The sequence below is a fragment of the Phalangium opilio genome, unplaced genomic scaffold (assembly GCF_054372755.1).
Source record: "Phalangium opilio isolate 3A_F unplaced genomic scaffold, DU_Popi_V2 ptg000073l_1, whole genome shotgun sequence".
In the NCBI taxonomy this organism is placed as follows: domain Eukaryota; kingdom Metazoa; phylum Arthropoda; class Arachnida; order Opiliones; family Phalangiidae; genus Phalangium; species Phalangium opilio.
This window is the reverse complement of record NW_028324183.1, coordinates 2,011,585-2,029,112: the sequence shown is the minus strand read 5'-3', so window position 1 is coordinate 2,029,112 and position 17,528 is coordinate 2,011,585. Positions and strand designations below refer to the sequence as shown.

The following is a 17,528-nucleotide window of genomic DNA, read 5'->3' as shown; positions in this document are numbered from 1 at the left end:
GTTCCAAAGCTTCCCTGGTCGCTTCCGTCAGGCGTAGTATGTTGTCGGTAGTGGTTCTCCCCTTCCTGAAACCCGTCTGAAAAGGGTTGAGGGCTTGGGTGTCTTCCAGGGAGTGTTGTAAGCGTCTGTTGACAATTTTATCCATCAATTTTTTCAGGGTTGAAATGAGCGCTTTAGGTCGATAATGGGACGGGTCCTCCTTCGTTTTGTTCGGTTTCAGAAAAGGGACGATGACCGCGTCATTCCAGTGGGGCGGATATTGTTGTGTGGTCCAATGGTGATTAAACATGTTTAGGGCTTTCTGAGGGGTCGACTAATCTGCAGGTCCTCTGAATGTCTGAAATGCAGTCCACGGTAGGAAACCTACTATTTGTAGTATGCAAGTTTGGTTCAAATTTACAAATATAAGAAAGCAATTCTAGAATTCATTGCCTAACATACAGTCCAACAAAATTAGAGTTTCAACTCTGAAATCTTTTGACTAAAATGCGGTACTGTGAAATGCAGTCCTCGAAAACTATTAATTTCAACTCTGAAATCATTGACTCAAACGCAGTACTCTGAAAAGCAGTCCTCGAAAATTATTAATTTCAACTCTGAAATCATTGACTAAAACGCAGTCCTTGAAAAGTATTAATTTACACTCTGAATTCGGTTGACTAAAATGCAGTTCTTACCGTTAATTTTTGCCGTTTAAAAAAATGTTTATTTCTCGTTGCCCGTTACTTCGCCTTCTCGTATCGTCGTACTTAAAGTTTAGACTTTCAAAGTAGTGCTTTGTTTTCTTAAATATTACTTAATTGTATAAAATTTCAATGTTATAATTGCGTAAAACGAATACAATTTGTTTGTTGATGGGACGCGCCTTGCATTTGAATTTCGTTCCCTCGAAACTACCCCCTTTAACGGGCCGGAGAATTTTTCTTTATCACCGTCTTTCGGTCGCTTCAGCCCCGAAAACAGCTATAGTGAGAAATGCTATTTACTAAACATGTATACGCTCAGTGTGTTGTTGTGTTTGCATTTTAATGCTTCTAATCGTAGTGCGTGTCGAGGTTTACGAATCCAACGTGTGTTGCGAAATGAAAATCAAGGGTGGATAGTATATGATCTATGCTTTAAAAGGAATTTGACGGCGACATGCAGCCAAGCAAAACGGTATTAGGCCTTGCCAAAACTTGACTGAGCTAGTGCACCTTGTCAGATTACCACATATAATAAATTCACCCTCGGATATCCTGTGACGAGGAGATGGTTTTAAAGTTACTAACACTCGATTTTGGAGGTAGATATTGTCTTGTGACACTTGAAGTAACGATTTAATCTTATAAACAAACTAACATCATGAGCCCATATCGTAAATTAACCGTTGTTGATATTAAAGCTTAATTGAAATACTGATACCAATTTTTTTAACTCAATGAATTTTAATATCAACATCAACAATTATCTTCTGAAAGAGATAACTACTTATATTCCATTCAAATTTCTCGCAACATTTCAAATTAACGGATAGAAATGTGCAAATGAAGTTCAATATGATTAATTGGGCAAATTGCTATATTGTTCACCGTTACCGATCACAGATAGATTTGCGCCCTTCAGTAGTGTTTATTATGCTTGTGAAATGGTAAGCGAAATCTGTGATTAAAGTTTAAAATAGACATGAGCAAAAAGGGCTTTATTCATATCAACTCGATTGCCGAATATCTAAATTTGACCAATATTAACAAAATATTCTCTTCATGATTAAAAATCTTGTTTGAAGAAGCAAGCCATCTAATCCTTATTTACCTTCTTTTTAAAAAAAATAGGTTGATAAATCTTTCAGTAGATGATTGATTGATATTTCAGTTTCATCAAGTTTAAAAAAAATTGGTTCCGCCATTGGTTAATTTTCAATATTGACCAATCGACAATCACAAATTTTAATAACTAACCCTAGCTGATCGCCGCGAATGTCTTAAACCAAACGATGACGATGGAGTTAGAAGCCAATGAGACAGATTGGTGTCTATGTGGAATAGACGGAAGACCAGTAGATGGTGGTGTTTAGAAGCCAGTATGTACAGACTGGTGTCTAAGTGGGATGGACAAAGACCAGAAGATGGTGGTGTTTAGAAGCCAGTATGTACAGACTGGTGTCCAAGTGGGATGGACAAAGACCAGAAGATGGTGGTGATTAGAAGCCAGTATGTACAGACTGGTGTACATGTGGGATGGACGAAGACAAAAAGATGGTGGTGATTAGAAGCCAGTAAGTACAGACTGGTGTCCGTGTGGGATGGACAAAGACCAGAAGATGGTGGTGTGAGAACTCAAGTAGAGGAGCCATTTCCGTGACTGTGAAAGCAGTTCGGAAATGGCGAACACGTTTGCTCCGATTTGGAAACAGCGAACGCGGTCACGTGGGTGTAACAACAGACGCACACACACACACCCCGACACACACGATCGTTACAGAACCTCTCCGTGACATACGTCACTCGGAGAGGTAAAAAGAGACCGAAGGTGGCATATTCTCGCGGCACAAAGGTGACGTTAATTTCATAACCAGTAAGGAGGAAACCTTGGAGTTTGGCATGTCTTACTGTTTCTCGTAGCACAAGGCGTAGCACACTCGAATACTGCGCTCACGTACGTGTTTGCGATATATCTAGGCGAGCAGCTAGCGTCAGTGGGCTATTCTGAAACTAAATAGGTTCCTCCCATCACCGAGTAATCATGAACGAGCAATACTAGTACTGTTGGTCCATAAGAGGTTTACCTGCAGAAATAAGTGAGATCGTAACAAATAAAATTCTAATAATCAACTTCTAATCTACTTGGCATTTCCAAGAGAGACAGAGATTATAAATGTACTTTGCATTTTATACGCTTCAAATATTTTGAAAATATAGTTTATTTTCCCAAAAGTTGTATTAGCCTTTTGAATATACTAAATGACTTTCGTCTTGAGAAAACTTAACCCGAATTGGAAAAATGGATCATTTACCGAAATGAAAACGAGTGGCCTGAAGCCGGCATAAATTTATAACACGCGAAACTGTTTTTCTCCTAAATTTAATTAAATATTTATCTTGATTAAAATCGCTTAAAATATGAAATGTTTTCGTTTAACACTTAGCTTATAACCAATAGGCGTAAGAAATCGATGCTAAATGCATTAGTACAAATGTTTGAAGTTTTGCCTTTTAGCGAAATTAAAGCGTTAGATGAAGGTCCTTCGAAAATTTTAAACAGACGCTCTCGAGCAAAGTAGCAGATTATCACGTATCCCGAACCCGTCGGTGAAACAAGAAATATTTGCTAGAGCTCTCGGATCAATTCTGCGGGTTAAGTTAGGTAACGTCCAATAAAATCAAACGGTAAGTTTGTCAAATGCTTACAATCTATAACAAACCCTCTTCACTTCATAAATCGCTTCAAATTTCCCCAGTGTTTCCTAATGTGGCCAGTTAACAATAATTGATAAGAGAAACCGCAATTACGTAAACCTTTGGTGTAAGCCTCGCCATTGTGAGGCCAGATTTTTCTCGTAACCCTATCCGATCACGGCGTTTATGTTAACCCTATCGATGACAATGGATTAAAAGCCAACGATACGTTCGGGCGCAATTGATTAACGTTACCATAAGATTTTTCAAAGAGTTTTAAAACAGTTCGCAGCTTTAACTTTTTAATGTTTTTTTTTGATCTTTAAAGGGAATGAGTCAGAATATCTTAACGTGAGGCCTGGTACATTTCATGATTTTCAAGCGACCACCGTAGCTTCATCTCGATTTGTTGTTCTTAATTTAGAATGACATTGCTAGGGTATCATGGAGTTCCAGATGTATTAGCTAGTTTATTAAATTTTAAACATAATGCCAAAGGGAAACATGCTAAAGGCAAACATTCCCCAACGTAATTTCTCTGAGTGATGGGCTCTAAATCAAACAGCCCCAACGTTTTGATTTGCATTTTCCAATTTTCAGATAGGTGCGGCTGTATAACCAAACCTAGTGCTTTCCATGGTGTTTTGTCTGTCTGTGTGAGACACCGATTAAAGAAAGATCGGCCATCACAAAAAACAACAAGCTAGATGTAAGCAAACCACTAATCTCGCTCTTTTTGGACATCAATTTTAAAACGAAGCACCTTTTACTTAGTGACATGGCTGAATCTATGAGGCTTCACCTTAAATGGACGCTCTAATGTTAGGATCAATATTATGTCCGCATAATTGAGTTATTTTCCCAGTTTTCGTTGCTCTTAAACACCGAGTATGAAACAATGAGCTCTGTCCATAAGATTTTCATACCCAATAGTTTCGGCCTCAAAGAGCAGATACAAATTAGTTCAAAAATTGAAAGAAAATGAATTTCACTCACAATACAATGGAATATAATTTAATATTATAAAAAATCGGTTATTCACATAAGTCCAATTGCGAATTTAGAACAGGGCCGGATTAAGCACCTTTGCACCCGGGGCCGGGAAAATGTTCGCCCCCTTAAGTCAAAAAAAAGTCAACAGTATATGTTGCTTAGGGAGAATAGTTTAACTCAATGCGCCCCCAACAAGCTTCGCGCCCGGGGACCAGAGCCAATTCGCCCCCCTCCCTTAAATCGTGCCCTGAAACGAAGAGACAATGAGGTATGAGAAATTCCTTTAGGCTGCAGCCTATTTCTTGAGCCTCAAAATCGCTCCGCGACTAACTATTCACATTCTGCCTCGTATAATTCTACACTAGACCATTATTTTTGGATGCTTGAAAAATATTTCGAGTGTTAACTCACATATCGCTGCAATTTCAATCTTCGGATAAACAAGTCAGTGAACATTTTCGTCAGAAGCCGGAGTGCCCTCTTTTCCGAAGATCTTAACCAACGTCACTGACAATTGATAATATGTTAGAGGTAATTCTTTTGTGTTTACAAGGTATGACAGTTCTTCGGTAGTGTCAAAATGCCCATATGCAAATATATTTTAAAAAATGACGTAGCAGGATGAATCTTAGGTGATCTTAAAAGCGATCGTTGTGACCAATACCTGAAAAATAATACTAGTTTAACTGAATAAGCATCTATTGGTATTTATTGATAAGCAGGCGTTTAAATTAAAATACTGAATTATTCCAGCGTTATCAGAAGTTTTATTCATAGCTAGGTTGCCGTGTAATCCCTATTTCTCGTTATGCCATATAGGATTATAAAAACATCTCGGTTTGGACCAAGGACCAAAAAAAATAAACGCCATAAGTAATTTTCAAGAACAATTCGATTTTCCGAAGCATTTTATCATGAAATTAATTATATTGTAGGGAGTATTTGTTAAGGGATCACTATTGAACATTTTAAATATTCAAACTTTAAAATTTCACAAGCCAAAAACAAAACTATTTCCGTCAAGGTGCTTACAAGTTAGTAAGAATCGACACGAAATCCCTTCAAAATAATTAATTTCATTGTGAAATGTTTTCTCAAAATGTAATGTTCTTGAAAACGTTTCGTAGTAAGTTAGACGAAATAATAAGATTAAGAGTAAAATCAGTTGATTGAATTAAATTGTGACCAAAGTTTCAACAAATAAAAATAATTAAAGAAAAAATTCAATATCTGAACCCTTTCATATCGTTTGTTTTCTCGCCGTTGGTCCAAACTAGGACTTTTTTAATCTATGTCATTTTAGTCTTAATTTTAATTGTGCTGAGAATGAAATGTGCATAAATCTATTTAACAAGCTGTTGGTAAAATCAAAATTCCAATCAGCTTATGTAAATTCCCTCTAAGAAGATTATGGACGCGTAGATTATGGCTAAAAAATCACAACATAATCCTAACCAAGCGTAGCATAAAATTAACCCTAACCGTATCCAAACCTACCCATGCCAGTTCTACCACACCATAAATCAAAGGTATGTTATCGATTGGGCGTGTTATCAAAACAGCATTGTCCAAAACGGCTTTTTCATAAATGCGTTTGCCATTAAATCCATTTCTAGTTTCAGCGCATTTTGATTACAGCGTTTATATCTTGAGCGTTGTTTCGTATTGTTGAAGGTATAAGTATTAGAGCTCGGCATTATCTATCCATTATCCACGTTATTTTATCCATAATCCAGAATCATCAACAGAAGTTGTATGTTAAATTGAATTATGTCCACAACATTTATCTATAAATAATCGATTATTCACTAATTTACGGATAACGGATAAATAATTCCGAACTCTAATTTGTATTGATTTCAGCTTAAGGTTTGAATTTTAATGGTTGTCAAACAAACAGTTTCGTGGTCTAGTGTGTTAATGCGTTTTAATGTTTGGTTGGAATGGGTTATTAGAACTCCTATAAACTACCTTCCACCTTATCCAAAATATCCTCCTATTAATTAGCTGCCACCTTTTCCAAAATATTCTGATATTGATTAGCTGCCACCTTTTCCAAAATATTCTCCTAATAGTTAGCTGCCACCTTTTCCAAAATATTCTCCTATTAGCTGCCACCTTTTCCAAAATATTCTCCTATTAATTAGCTGCCACCTTTTCCAAAATATTCTCCCATTAATTAGCTGCCACCTTTTCCAAAATATTCTCCCATTAATTAGCTGCCACCTTTTCCAAAATATTCTCCTATTAATTAGCTGCAACCTTTTCCAAAATATTCTCCTATTAATTACCTACCACCTTTTCCAAATATCCTCCTAATAATTAGCTGCTACCTTTTCTAATATATTCTCCTAGTAATTAGCTGCCACCTTTTCCAAAATATTCTCCTATTAATTAGCTGCCACCTTTTCCAAAATATTTTTCTAATAATTAGCTTCCACCTTTTCCAAAATATACTCTTATTAATTTGCTGCCACCTTTTCCAAAATATATTCCGCGAACCAGTCCATAACCTGAGGATCACAAACGGTTATGAAACGCTGTAGTGCTAAAGCGCTGGTTGGGAAAATAGCGCTATATATTGAGAAACGCGGAAACAGCAACCGCGGTTTTGCTTCCACGCGGTTTTGCAAACCGCTGTTTTGGGCACCGCTTTATTCCAAAACGCTCAACTACCCGTGAACCAAATCAAATGGGTGTTAGGTTGCAGATTGATACCCTCCGTGATCTATATTTATTATTGGTTATTAAATACAATCTGCCATAAAATATTGAACTCACAGTTTTTACAAAATCTAAAATTAACAATATAATTTCTTCCTAGCAATTTTTACGAAATTAAAATGGACAACATATTTCGTTACTCAACTCGATCTGTAAGTGTTCTACCAATCCAGGATAGTTATAAAAAAATTACAAAATAAATGTCATAGCTAGGGGTGTGCGGGTAGTGATTCTCTGGATAATAAATCTGGTTCAAGTTATCAACTATTTCATACTCAGTTATCGGGGTAATTTGCTTAGCCGGTTGACAGTTAGCAGTCGAATATCAAAAGTTACAAGAAATACTTATCGGGTAAAATGATTTTAATTGGCATCTATCAATCGAAATATTCAACAAAACTACTGAATTTTTCAAACTTGTAGTTGGTTATTTCTCAGTTATTTTCGCTTCCTTTTAGTTTTTTTTTGGTTTAGTTTCTTAAAAATCAGTTTGAAATCTAGGGAACAAACATTAAGGCAGATGCTATCGTCTAATCGGCTTAAAAAATCCTGATCTCAACACAGCATTTTGGTACTGTTATTAAATGGGTGAGCAAACTGTAGCTGCCCTCCAGGGTTCGACAAAACCCGGTTTTTCTTAAAAAAAACCACCTCACCGGATTTTCCTGGATTTTGCGTTTGTCATCTTTACCAATTGAGTGCATTATTCTACAGGGCCGGTAGGCCCTTGTAGATATGACTTGATACTCTTCTTTAACGTTAAAGCAAAATTCACATGCTTTTTCCAATTTTCCTATGGAGATTAACATGGGGTTTTTCGTGATATTTAACCACCTCTAACTGAAAAACTACAGCGAAGTTACTTTTCGGAATACTCTTAATTTAACAATTAAGTATTCAGGGTGTGCGATCGGCTAGTTTAATCAGAAAAAATTAAGTCTAAGTATGTTAATTTTAGTTAATTACAGAAGTACTTGTTTCGACCATCGTGATTGGACATAATATTAATGCTAGAGCTCTTCGAAAACTCAGATTAACCAAGTATCTATGGTGTAGTGGTTATCACGTCCGCTTTACACTCGGAAGGTCCCAGGTTCGAGCCCTGGTAGATACATGACTTGACTATCGTTATTGGACACAATAATAAGCTAGATCTCTTCGAAAACTCAGAATAACCAAGTATTCATTGTGTAGTGGTTATCACGTCCGCTTTACACGCGGAAGGTCCCGGGTTCGATTCCTGGTAGATACATGTTTTGACCATCGTGATTCGACATAATAATAAGCTAGATCTCTTCGGAATCTCAGTATTACCTGGTATGTGTAGTGTAGTGGTTATCTCGTCCGCCTAGATACATTTTTTGACCATCGTAATTGGACATAATAATAAGCGGTAAAGAAAACATAATTACTCAAAATTTAATTACATTAAGACTGAAGCGACAGATATTATATAAAAACGTCTTGGTTTGGACCAAGGCCGAAAAAACAAACGATATGTGTGAGGTTTATCAATTGACTGAAGTTTCAGATATTGAAATTTTTTCTAGTTATTTTTATACACTCAATCCTTAATCAATATTTAATTCAATCAACTGATTTTACTGTTAATCGACCTAGTCTCTCTAAATTCATTTAAAAAATTACATATCTACGCTTTTTCAAGAACAATTACATTTTCCGAAAACATTTTATCATGAAATTAATTATTTTGAAGGGATTTCGTGTCGATGCTCACTAACTTGTGAGCATCTTGACCGACATAGTTTTAATTGTTGCTGGCTTGACAAATTTTCAAGTTTGCACCAAAAGAAGTTTAAATCTGTTTTAAGTTGTTGATAAGACTGTCGTTTAGAGTGAATGTCGTCTACTTAAGACAAAGCAACAAAGTTTATCCTGTGTGGTAAAGGGTAAAGATCACATGAACAGAAATACTTCTCAGACTTGTTATATTCATTTCCCCCGGAAATAATATGGTTAAACACATCATTCATTACTAGTTATGCCAAGAAGGTCACATTTAACTCCGACACCCCCTGCCTTCCTCTATTTTCCCAATATATGGCATTTTATAATCACCAAAGATTTCAGTGTATGGGTCATCTGAGCTGTCGCAACACGCTCAGCCAATATTACCATAGACTGAGTTATGACCAAGAAATTCTTAAGTACGGAAAAGGAAGTTCCAGTGCAACTTTACCATCAAAGAGGCGACAATAGAAATGTAGCATTTCGATATACGAAATTAAATGTATGAATTCGCGCAACACCCTTGTTTGGCATCCACGATCAAATATTTACATTTTCCATTCGAGTTATGCCAAAGTTCGCTTGCTTTTTTTAGACATCCAGTAGAACATTTCAAATATTCAATACTGTATCCTCAAGATGATAAATTAATTTCATGATAAAATGTTTTCGGAAAATGTAATTGTTCTTGAAAAAGCGTAGATATGTAATTTTTTCAATGAATTTAGAGGGACTAGGTCGATTAACAGTAAAATCAGTTGATTGAATTAAAAATTGATTAAGGATTGAGTGTATAAAAATAACTAGAAAAAATTTCAATATCTGAAACTTCAGTCAATTGATAAACCTCACACATATCGTTTGTTTTTTCGGCCTTGGTCCAAACCAAGACGTTTTTATATAATTGAAATTGTCATTCAAAAGTTTCAGCTTAATTATAAGGTCTTAAAAATGTCTAGTAAAAAATAAATAATATTATTAAATATTATTTTGAAGTTGAAACAATAAATATCTTAAACTATGTTAAAAGTGAAATTAATCTACCATTCAAATTCATCAAAATTGAAGATCTTTGCGATGTGTTTTATTAAGTGGGTTTTTTATGGTGTTTAATACCCAATAAAACCCGTTAGTTTCTTTTGACTGTTTTTTTAATTCGAACCCTGTCGCGCTCCTTGGTAAAGTTTTAAAAATTTTATACTCTGTCCTCTGATTAGACTACTACCGAGTGCTTATATTAGGTTAAATAAATTTAAACTAAACACATTATAGTTTTACACACTGAATATTAAATGCTGTTCGTAGTCTTTATGGAAAGAAATAACCTGGGAGGAGTACAGACCCCCGCCGCACTTAGTTCTACCTCCTTACATAACCCGACAACCAGTATGAACTTGAAACGGATAGAAGAACCAAACAGTTTTCTGCCTGCGCGGTTTCAAGTAATTGGAAAAGCCAATTTCAGGTATCGTAGTGGGTGTTCGATCTGCTCTCTGAACGGGTACTCGAATAGTTTCGCTTACCAGCACAACCCTAGTTCGAGCATTTTTTATGAAGCAGGATTATACAAAGATTTCTTCAACTTGGTATCTTTAAGAGGCCATAGACCCCATACAAATATCTGATTGACTGTAAAGGGAAACACCAAGAACTTTCTTAAACCACTAGCTCCTCCTACGTCGCGTCTTATTGGTGTTCGAAAGTGTAGGTCACCGTGGAGATCACGACTTTTGTAGCTGTCATTTTTTGGTGATTGCCATGATTACCACTGGATTCTTCGTGAATTACGATGAATGTAGTGATTATTTCGATTTCAGCTGATTATTATTTTTATTTTAGATTTTCGCATTCCTAGAATGATTTTGTGTGATTATTTCAAGAAATATGTGATTGCCGATGTGATTACCAGTAAATCATGTGATTATTTCTGATTTTCTCAAGAAATATGTGATTACCAGTAAATAATGTGATTATTTCTGATTTTCTAAAGATTTCACGTGATTTTCTAGTGATTATTACCCACAAAAATTAATGTGATTACTGATGATTTTCTAAAAATTCTAGAAATAGAGTAATTGATTTCTGCCGTTTAGAACACCTTATTATTATTAGTATCGCAACCAACGGGCTGATCACTCTCAAATTACTCTTACACCGATTACTAGTTGCATGTTATCACTAAAAAATTCGAAGAATACCTTTAGTAAAGTTTAAAGTACTGTGTATATTCAAACTTACCAGACTGACTAGCCACCTGACCCCAATTCAGCCCTCAAAGTTACTTTGACAATGCAACCGTAATGTTTTTTTTATTATTATTAAAGATAAAAATTATGCTTAACCAGAAAATCTAACAAATGTAAAAACTTGCAAAACTCAGGCTTGAGAAAATATAAGAATCCTTCGTCTCTACCCATCAGATCTTGTGGCAAATATCGTTTCTTGTCTTGAGTTTTTATGTAAACTTTCTTGATGAGATCAAGTATGACTAAGGCCATCTTTTTTTAGTTGATTGATTTATCAGAGTTTCAAACTTTAAGACGAAGTCCACCTCCTCCAATTAAAGTTTTTGTACACTGGGGTTTGGAGACAGAGCATTAAAACCAAATTCTCAACAAACTGTGTTTTAACAAGCCAAATACTAACTAGGAACTTCGTTTTCAATTCATTGAAAACGAAAGACTTCTCATTTTAATTCGTCATCTTTAAATTCTCTAACACCCTGAAAAGGTTTCAAAGTCCCTCTAGCAATGAAGGGAATCACTTCTACAAAAGAGTTTCTTGGTGTTTCTATCACAGTTTGTTCAGTCCAATTTAAGATTAAACATTCTTTAAGTTCATTAGACCCTGGATTATCTTTATTATAAGTTAAAAAATTTGTAACATTCAGGCTATGAAAAAAGCAAATTTTAACTTACGTTCTTTAGAAGCATTTAACGCCAAAGTATGAAAGTATATAGAAGTAAAAACAAAGTATACGTCGTCGAAACTTGCTCGCGCCGTGTAGTATGAGAAGCCCATCTTTATCCAAGAATATATATCCTGTATGATTACGTTCCCCACCGTGGTATGGGAATGAGCCGTGAATAGGCTCATAATTTAGCAGATGCTAGATATAGTACCAAAAACTTGCGTTCGGATCGTCAGTATCACGTACTACTTTCTAAAAACCTATGTCGTCGAGAAGCTCTTTCCTGATTGGTAAGTTTTGTGTAGGGGGTAAGCGGAGGGTAAATTGCATCTCATTTTACATGCAGTCTACAGCCTAAAGCAGGGAATTGTTAATGAAGTGTACTTTTTCTTTTTAGTCTATATGCTTTTGGTAAAATTCACGATTTCCCTCAGTTCATGTCTGGGGTCTTCATGACGTTTCCAATTCTTCGCCTGATTATAAGTAATCTAATGGAATGCAAAACTATTAAAGCATAGCGCGGCTCCTGTGGATCGGATCCACAGGAGCCGCGCTATGCAAGTTGACTTTACTTACGAACTCCAGTTTTGGCTTGGCAAAGCTAGGGGCATTTGTGGGCGGGATTTATACGTGCATGAATAAATCCCGCCCACTAGTCTTTGCCAAGGCAAACCCGGAGTTAAGGAGGAAAGTCCCCTTGTAGGGGAGCAGCGCTATGCTTTAAGTCGAATATTGTTTTCTTGAGTAAAATTGTTTAATTACAAAAGACATGGCTTTATCCCCATCTGAAAGACTGCTCTCCAAAATAGACCTTTTCACCGGTAGAGCGGGAGTGAACAGGGGGGGAAAATTTCGAGAGGTGAGCATGCGTAGAAAGAATGTTTGGGGGCAGTGCAGTACTTTTAACCATTCCTTTTGCCTTATTTGCTTCGCATTCAAGTTTATTTTTATAAAACAGTGTTTTATTACTTGTTGTAAAAGTATTAATTGAACTTCCGAGGTGAAATGTTATCGAATTCAATTGATAGACGTAAAATTAGGGAATTTAATGAAATTCTACTCACTAAATTGGGCGCCAAGGCTTACGAGCGTGTTATACGCAGCACTTTCGGCACGGCATCGGCGGTCATCGCCGATGATCCCATACCGTCGCCGAGGCTTAGTGAGTTTAACCTACTAGTATCATAGCACCGTTTCCATTAGAACTTAAACCCTTTATTTCTTTACATGGTTTTAATTGTACTATCTCGGTTTTAAATACTAGGCATTTTATTTTAATATTGAATTTCAAAAGGTCTCCCATACGTCCATCGTAGTGTAGTTTACACGTTTAACTCCATAGAAGCGCTATAACTCTTGCCCCCAAACATTGCAACTTCTCATGCGCGGCCCTTAAAGTGAATAGGCTAATAGAACTATTGGTCATGTACCACTCACGAAGGAACGTGGACTTAGAGTTATGATGGCAAAAATCGTTTATGCTTTTATTCAAAAGCGCTTTCCGAAGTAATTCAAAATCTGATAACCTTGTTTTAATAGAAAAATATTTTGCTTATGACCTGCTTCAGTTTAAATACTCCATTTTCCAAAAAACTGTATATTTCCCTAACAACTACATCCAACTCTACATTTTTCAAATTTTCAACTTTTCTTCTTTTAAAAACTTACTTTTAGTCTTTGTGTCTGACGTTTTTCAGATTTAAAATTAAGAAACATCAAGGGCAAATCTAACTACTAAAATTAAAGAGTGTCGCATTGCATTTCCATTTCCACTTCCACCGTTCCACGAATCCACGGAACTTTCTTTTGGGGCTTAACCCTAGGTCTACTCGTTAAGACGACCCATTTTCTTTACATTCGAGTTCGGCGCGCATAGTTCGCGGGAGTAGTGGCGCAGGTTGCAAAACTCGTCTATGTCAAGTGGTATTTAAGATTATGCGTGACGTCAAGAGTGACGGTTTCTACACCTTCTCCCCTTTTATTGATGCACGAAGGCCCATAAAATGGACTCTTAAAATTCGCAAGTTGAAGAAAACTTTATATACCTGCATGAAGTAAAAGCGGTGCTGTTCCCATTCATAACAGTTTTTTTTTCTTTTAAAACTTTAGTATCACGATAAAATAAGGAAAACCAAAACATTTTGGAATGATAGACAAAACTTTTACATTCAGGATTACATTATGGATAAACTGACCAACAACAATAACATCAGGTACTGTTAATCTCTTCTAGCAAAATCACAGTTATAGTGAGTTAACCCTAGTAGCACAGTGGACTTTCGGTCGACGTAGTTGTTTCAAGGTCAAACCAAGGCTTGACGAAAAAGCGTCTTTGGGATTTCCTTTAGACCGTTGAAATGTCCTAGCCATAAAAGCTCCGACCCAACTGTTAAGTTTGCTGACAGTGATACCGACTTTGAAAAGTAACTGAGCAAACGCTTTTTTAAATATTCATCTTAAGTCGGCTTTTTAAATTTTTAAAGGTGGTTTCATCGACTTACATAAGTTGGTTTCATCGACTATTAAAGATCGGTTACATCAAAGTTTAAAGCAAATGTCAGTTCCTGTTGCACCCGTAACATTCGGACTAATCTTTACCCACGAATTTTACTTTGCCAAAGGTTGGAGGCAATCAGAACTCGACAATGAGGGCTGAGCTGAAACTAGCCTTTGCTAATGTTAGAGGGCCAGTCAACTCCACCTCTCGATTATGTGGCAAAACTTTAAGCTAATCCAAAGCCGAGATTTCTTTAATTATCGACGAAACCGATCATTGAAATTCGATAAAACCGACGATTAAAGGTTCATTTTTGCGGCATTTAAAAGTCGGTTTAGTAAACTATTGAAACTCTGTTTCCTCGTTTGTTTGAATGTGTTATAAATCTTCTTACATCATGATGAAGGGCTGACTTACACGCAATATAATGAGTCGCTTACCGATGAATCTGTCTTGTTCCCGGCTAGCTTTTTTGAGCGGTTTTACCGATCACTTAATGGTGGTCTTAGCAATCTTTTTATAGTAGGCTTACGAAAGAGACTTTTTATGGTGACTCAGAGTTGCTAGTTAGTTTTGAACCTACCAGCCAATAACATTCTTAAAACGGCTTAAAACTTGCTAATTTTTAATTTATAAGTTTAACCATAGAAAAATAATTTTATTAGAAGGATTAAACTCCATGTACTATTATACAATTACAATGCATCTTAAACATTGGAAAATCTCTCCGGTTTATTTATTAACTCAATCGGTCAATGACATTCCAATATTCCTCATAGCCAACTTTAAATCGATGTTATAAAAGACACGATAATGTAGGAATGAAGTCATGAGGGCCGATATGATCATAAATCGAGATCTTAGCTATTCCAAATGGTCGGTAGGTATTTGGAATTGGCTTTCGAAAAACCACGTCTCAGATGGTAAGGAGTCTAAAAGTCCACAGGATCTTTGATATCATAGGTCTATTATGTAAGGGGACCTTATATAATAGACTTATGTTGATATGGTAAGCCCAGTTCTAAATATACAATCATCCCGTTCCTATTGTTGGTCATCACCGCCGACATTAAACCTGTGTAAGTAGCTGGACTTGTATCAGAGTCGGAATATAGACGAAAGTGCCGCCCGACTTGAACATAAACCGACTAACCTACATAGAAAGGAAACAAAGCGAAGACCACTTTCTGTACATAAAGTGTTAAAATGTTTTGCTAATAATCACACAAAATAGGAAAATTTCTTCTTTTGCTGTCTTAGCCGCTTGGATTTATCTAACGAACATGGTGTAATAAACATTTTTAATAGCCGATTTTTAGGTAAGCCTTTATGTTCCCATCTCACATGCAGGTCACGGTTATTATAAAAATTGCGCAGTTTCTATATCTCCTTATTCCAAGGAGGAACTACGAGCAAAAGTCACGCAAACCACGTAAAGCGAATCATTAATACACGGAATTCAAAATTTGTATTCCTGACACTTTTACTTCAACTGTCACCCAAGTCGCCTCAACCTATCCAATACAATCCAACTTAGAGCGTATAATTTTACGGAGTTGACTAATTAATATAGTATTAATAAAAACTGCCTTTGTAGACAAAGCCACGAAATAAAAGTAAACAAAATTGATTCGCTGAAGTTACAGATATTAAAATTTTCAGTTTTGAAGGCATGACTATAAATTATCATTTACTTGAAGAAAAAACTTATCTTCGCTTAGTTTTTGTTTCGAATGTCGCGCCGAAATTTTGAGCTTTGAACAGTTTTTAGAAATTTTGTCCATGTAAAATAAATATCAAATAATCACAAAATATAAATAAATGTATATGAGGAAAATATACCAATGTAAAAAAATATACGCCACTTAAAATAGATAATAGCTAAAAAACCTTTGCTGTTTAAAATCAAATAATGGAAATTTAAAAAAAAATGGACACGTGACCAAAAGGGTATCGCGTCTCTTCCTAGTGGGCTCTCAGAGCTCAGTCTCGACAATACCTCCAACACGAGAAGTTCAATAAAAATTTACCTTGCTAAATTAAACTATTACCTGCCAATAAAGTTGCAAAGTTTCGAAAGCAATCCTTATTTTACCAAAATTACCAAAAAATATATATTAAGACTAGTCAATTTTCAGTCGGTTAATAAGTTCGTTCAAACAATATTAGTTCTCTCAACAACCAAATTCAACGAAGCTATTCGCAACAGTTTTATCAAAGTACCATTTACTGAAAATATATTTTATGGAATTTGTGGATTATCTAATTTTATATGGTTGGTCAAGTGTACATTTTATAATCTATTGTCTCATTTAACAGTGATATGTATATATCTACTTTAAAATATATAGTGCAACGAAATAAGCTTAATTCTTCTCAATTCCAAGTATTTTAAACGATCAAAATAAGCTTAATTCTTCTCAATTCCAAGTATTTAAAACGATCAAAAACTAATATTTGTCGAAATTAGTATTTCTTTAAAAATCCCTGAAAAATCCTCTTTCATCATAGATCTAACACTGATAGAAAAAGACGAGTGAAAATTAGGTTGATAAATGGTGTTTTCGTGTAAAACGAAGATAACTATTTTATAAAATTAATTATCGTTTGTCTTTAAAATTGAAAATTTTAATTTCTTTTACTTCAGCAAGTCGATTGTGTTTACTTATCTTTTACCTTTTCTATTCATTGTCTACATGGACAGTTTTTTTATTAATATCTGTTTCTTCATTCTTAATTTATATTAGGCTAAGTATGTTGAGAAAGTGACGTGTGTTTTAAACCTTACTGAAAAACGTATGTGATAAATTATATTTAATAATAATATACCCTAACCTAACATGAACTATCGCACCATAAAACCAATGGGATCAGGAACCCGATCCTTACTCGTTGATGATCTACAGTGTGGACGAGATCAGACCAACACCTTCCATTGTGAACAACCCCCAAAACCCCCAAAAGATGACGTCACTACACTAAATTATAGACCTCATTACAGGGTGGAATAAATACGTTTTTAAGTTCAGGTTTATTGTACGCAAATGAGAAGGTACCAATGCAATATTGGGGAATATGCGTGAATGAAACAAAATTTTGAGAAGAACAGTCCTAGTATTAGCTTTTGAACTTAAGACCCAAATTATAAACTCTAATCTGTTTGGCAAACACCTCAACGAAAAGGATCAATGTGCCTACCAACGTAATCGAGGCACTCTTCAAGACAACTAACCAGATCTTGCAATACATTTGCAAGCACTAAGCTCATGACGCAGAA

The 17,528-nt window shown here is 35.6% G+C and overlaps 1 non-coding gene across 1 annotated transcript; it reads left to right on the top strand.

Annotated features, from left to right (window-relative positions):
* The first annotated feature begins 8,135 nt into the window (after positions 1-8,135).
* TRNAV-UAC (transfer RNA valine (anticodon UAC)) lies at positions 8,136-8,208 on the top strand. The gene has a single exon. It is a non-coding gene; the product is annotated as a tRNA-Val (tRNA).
* Positions 8,209-17,528: the final 9,320 nt, after the last annotated feature.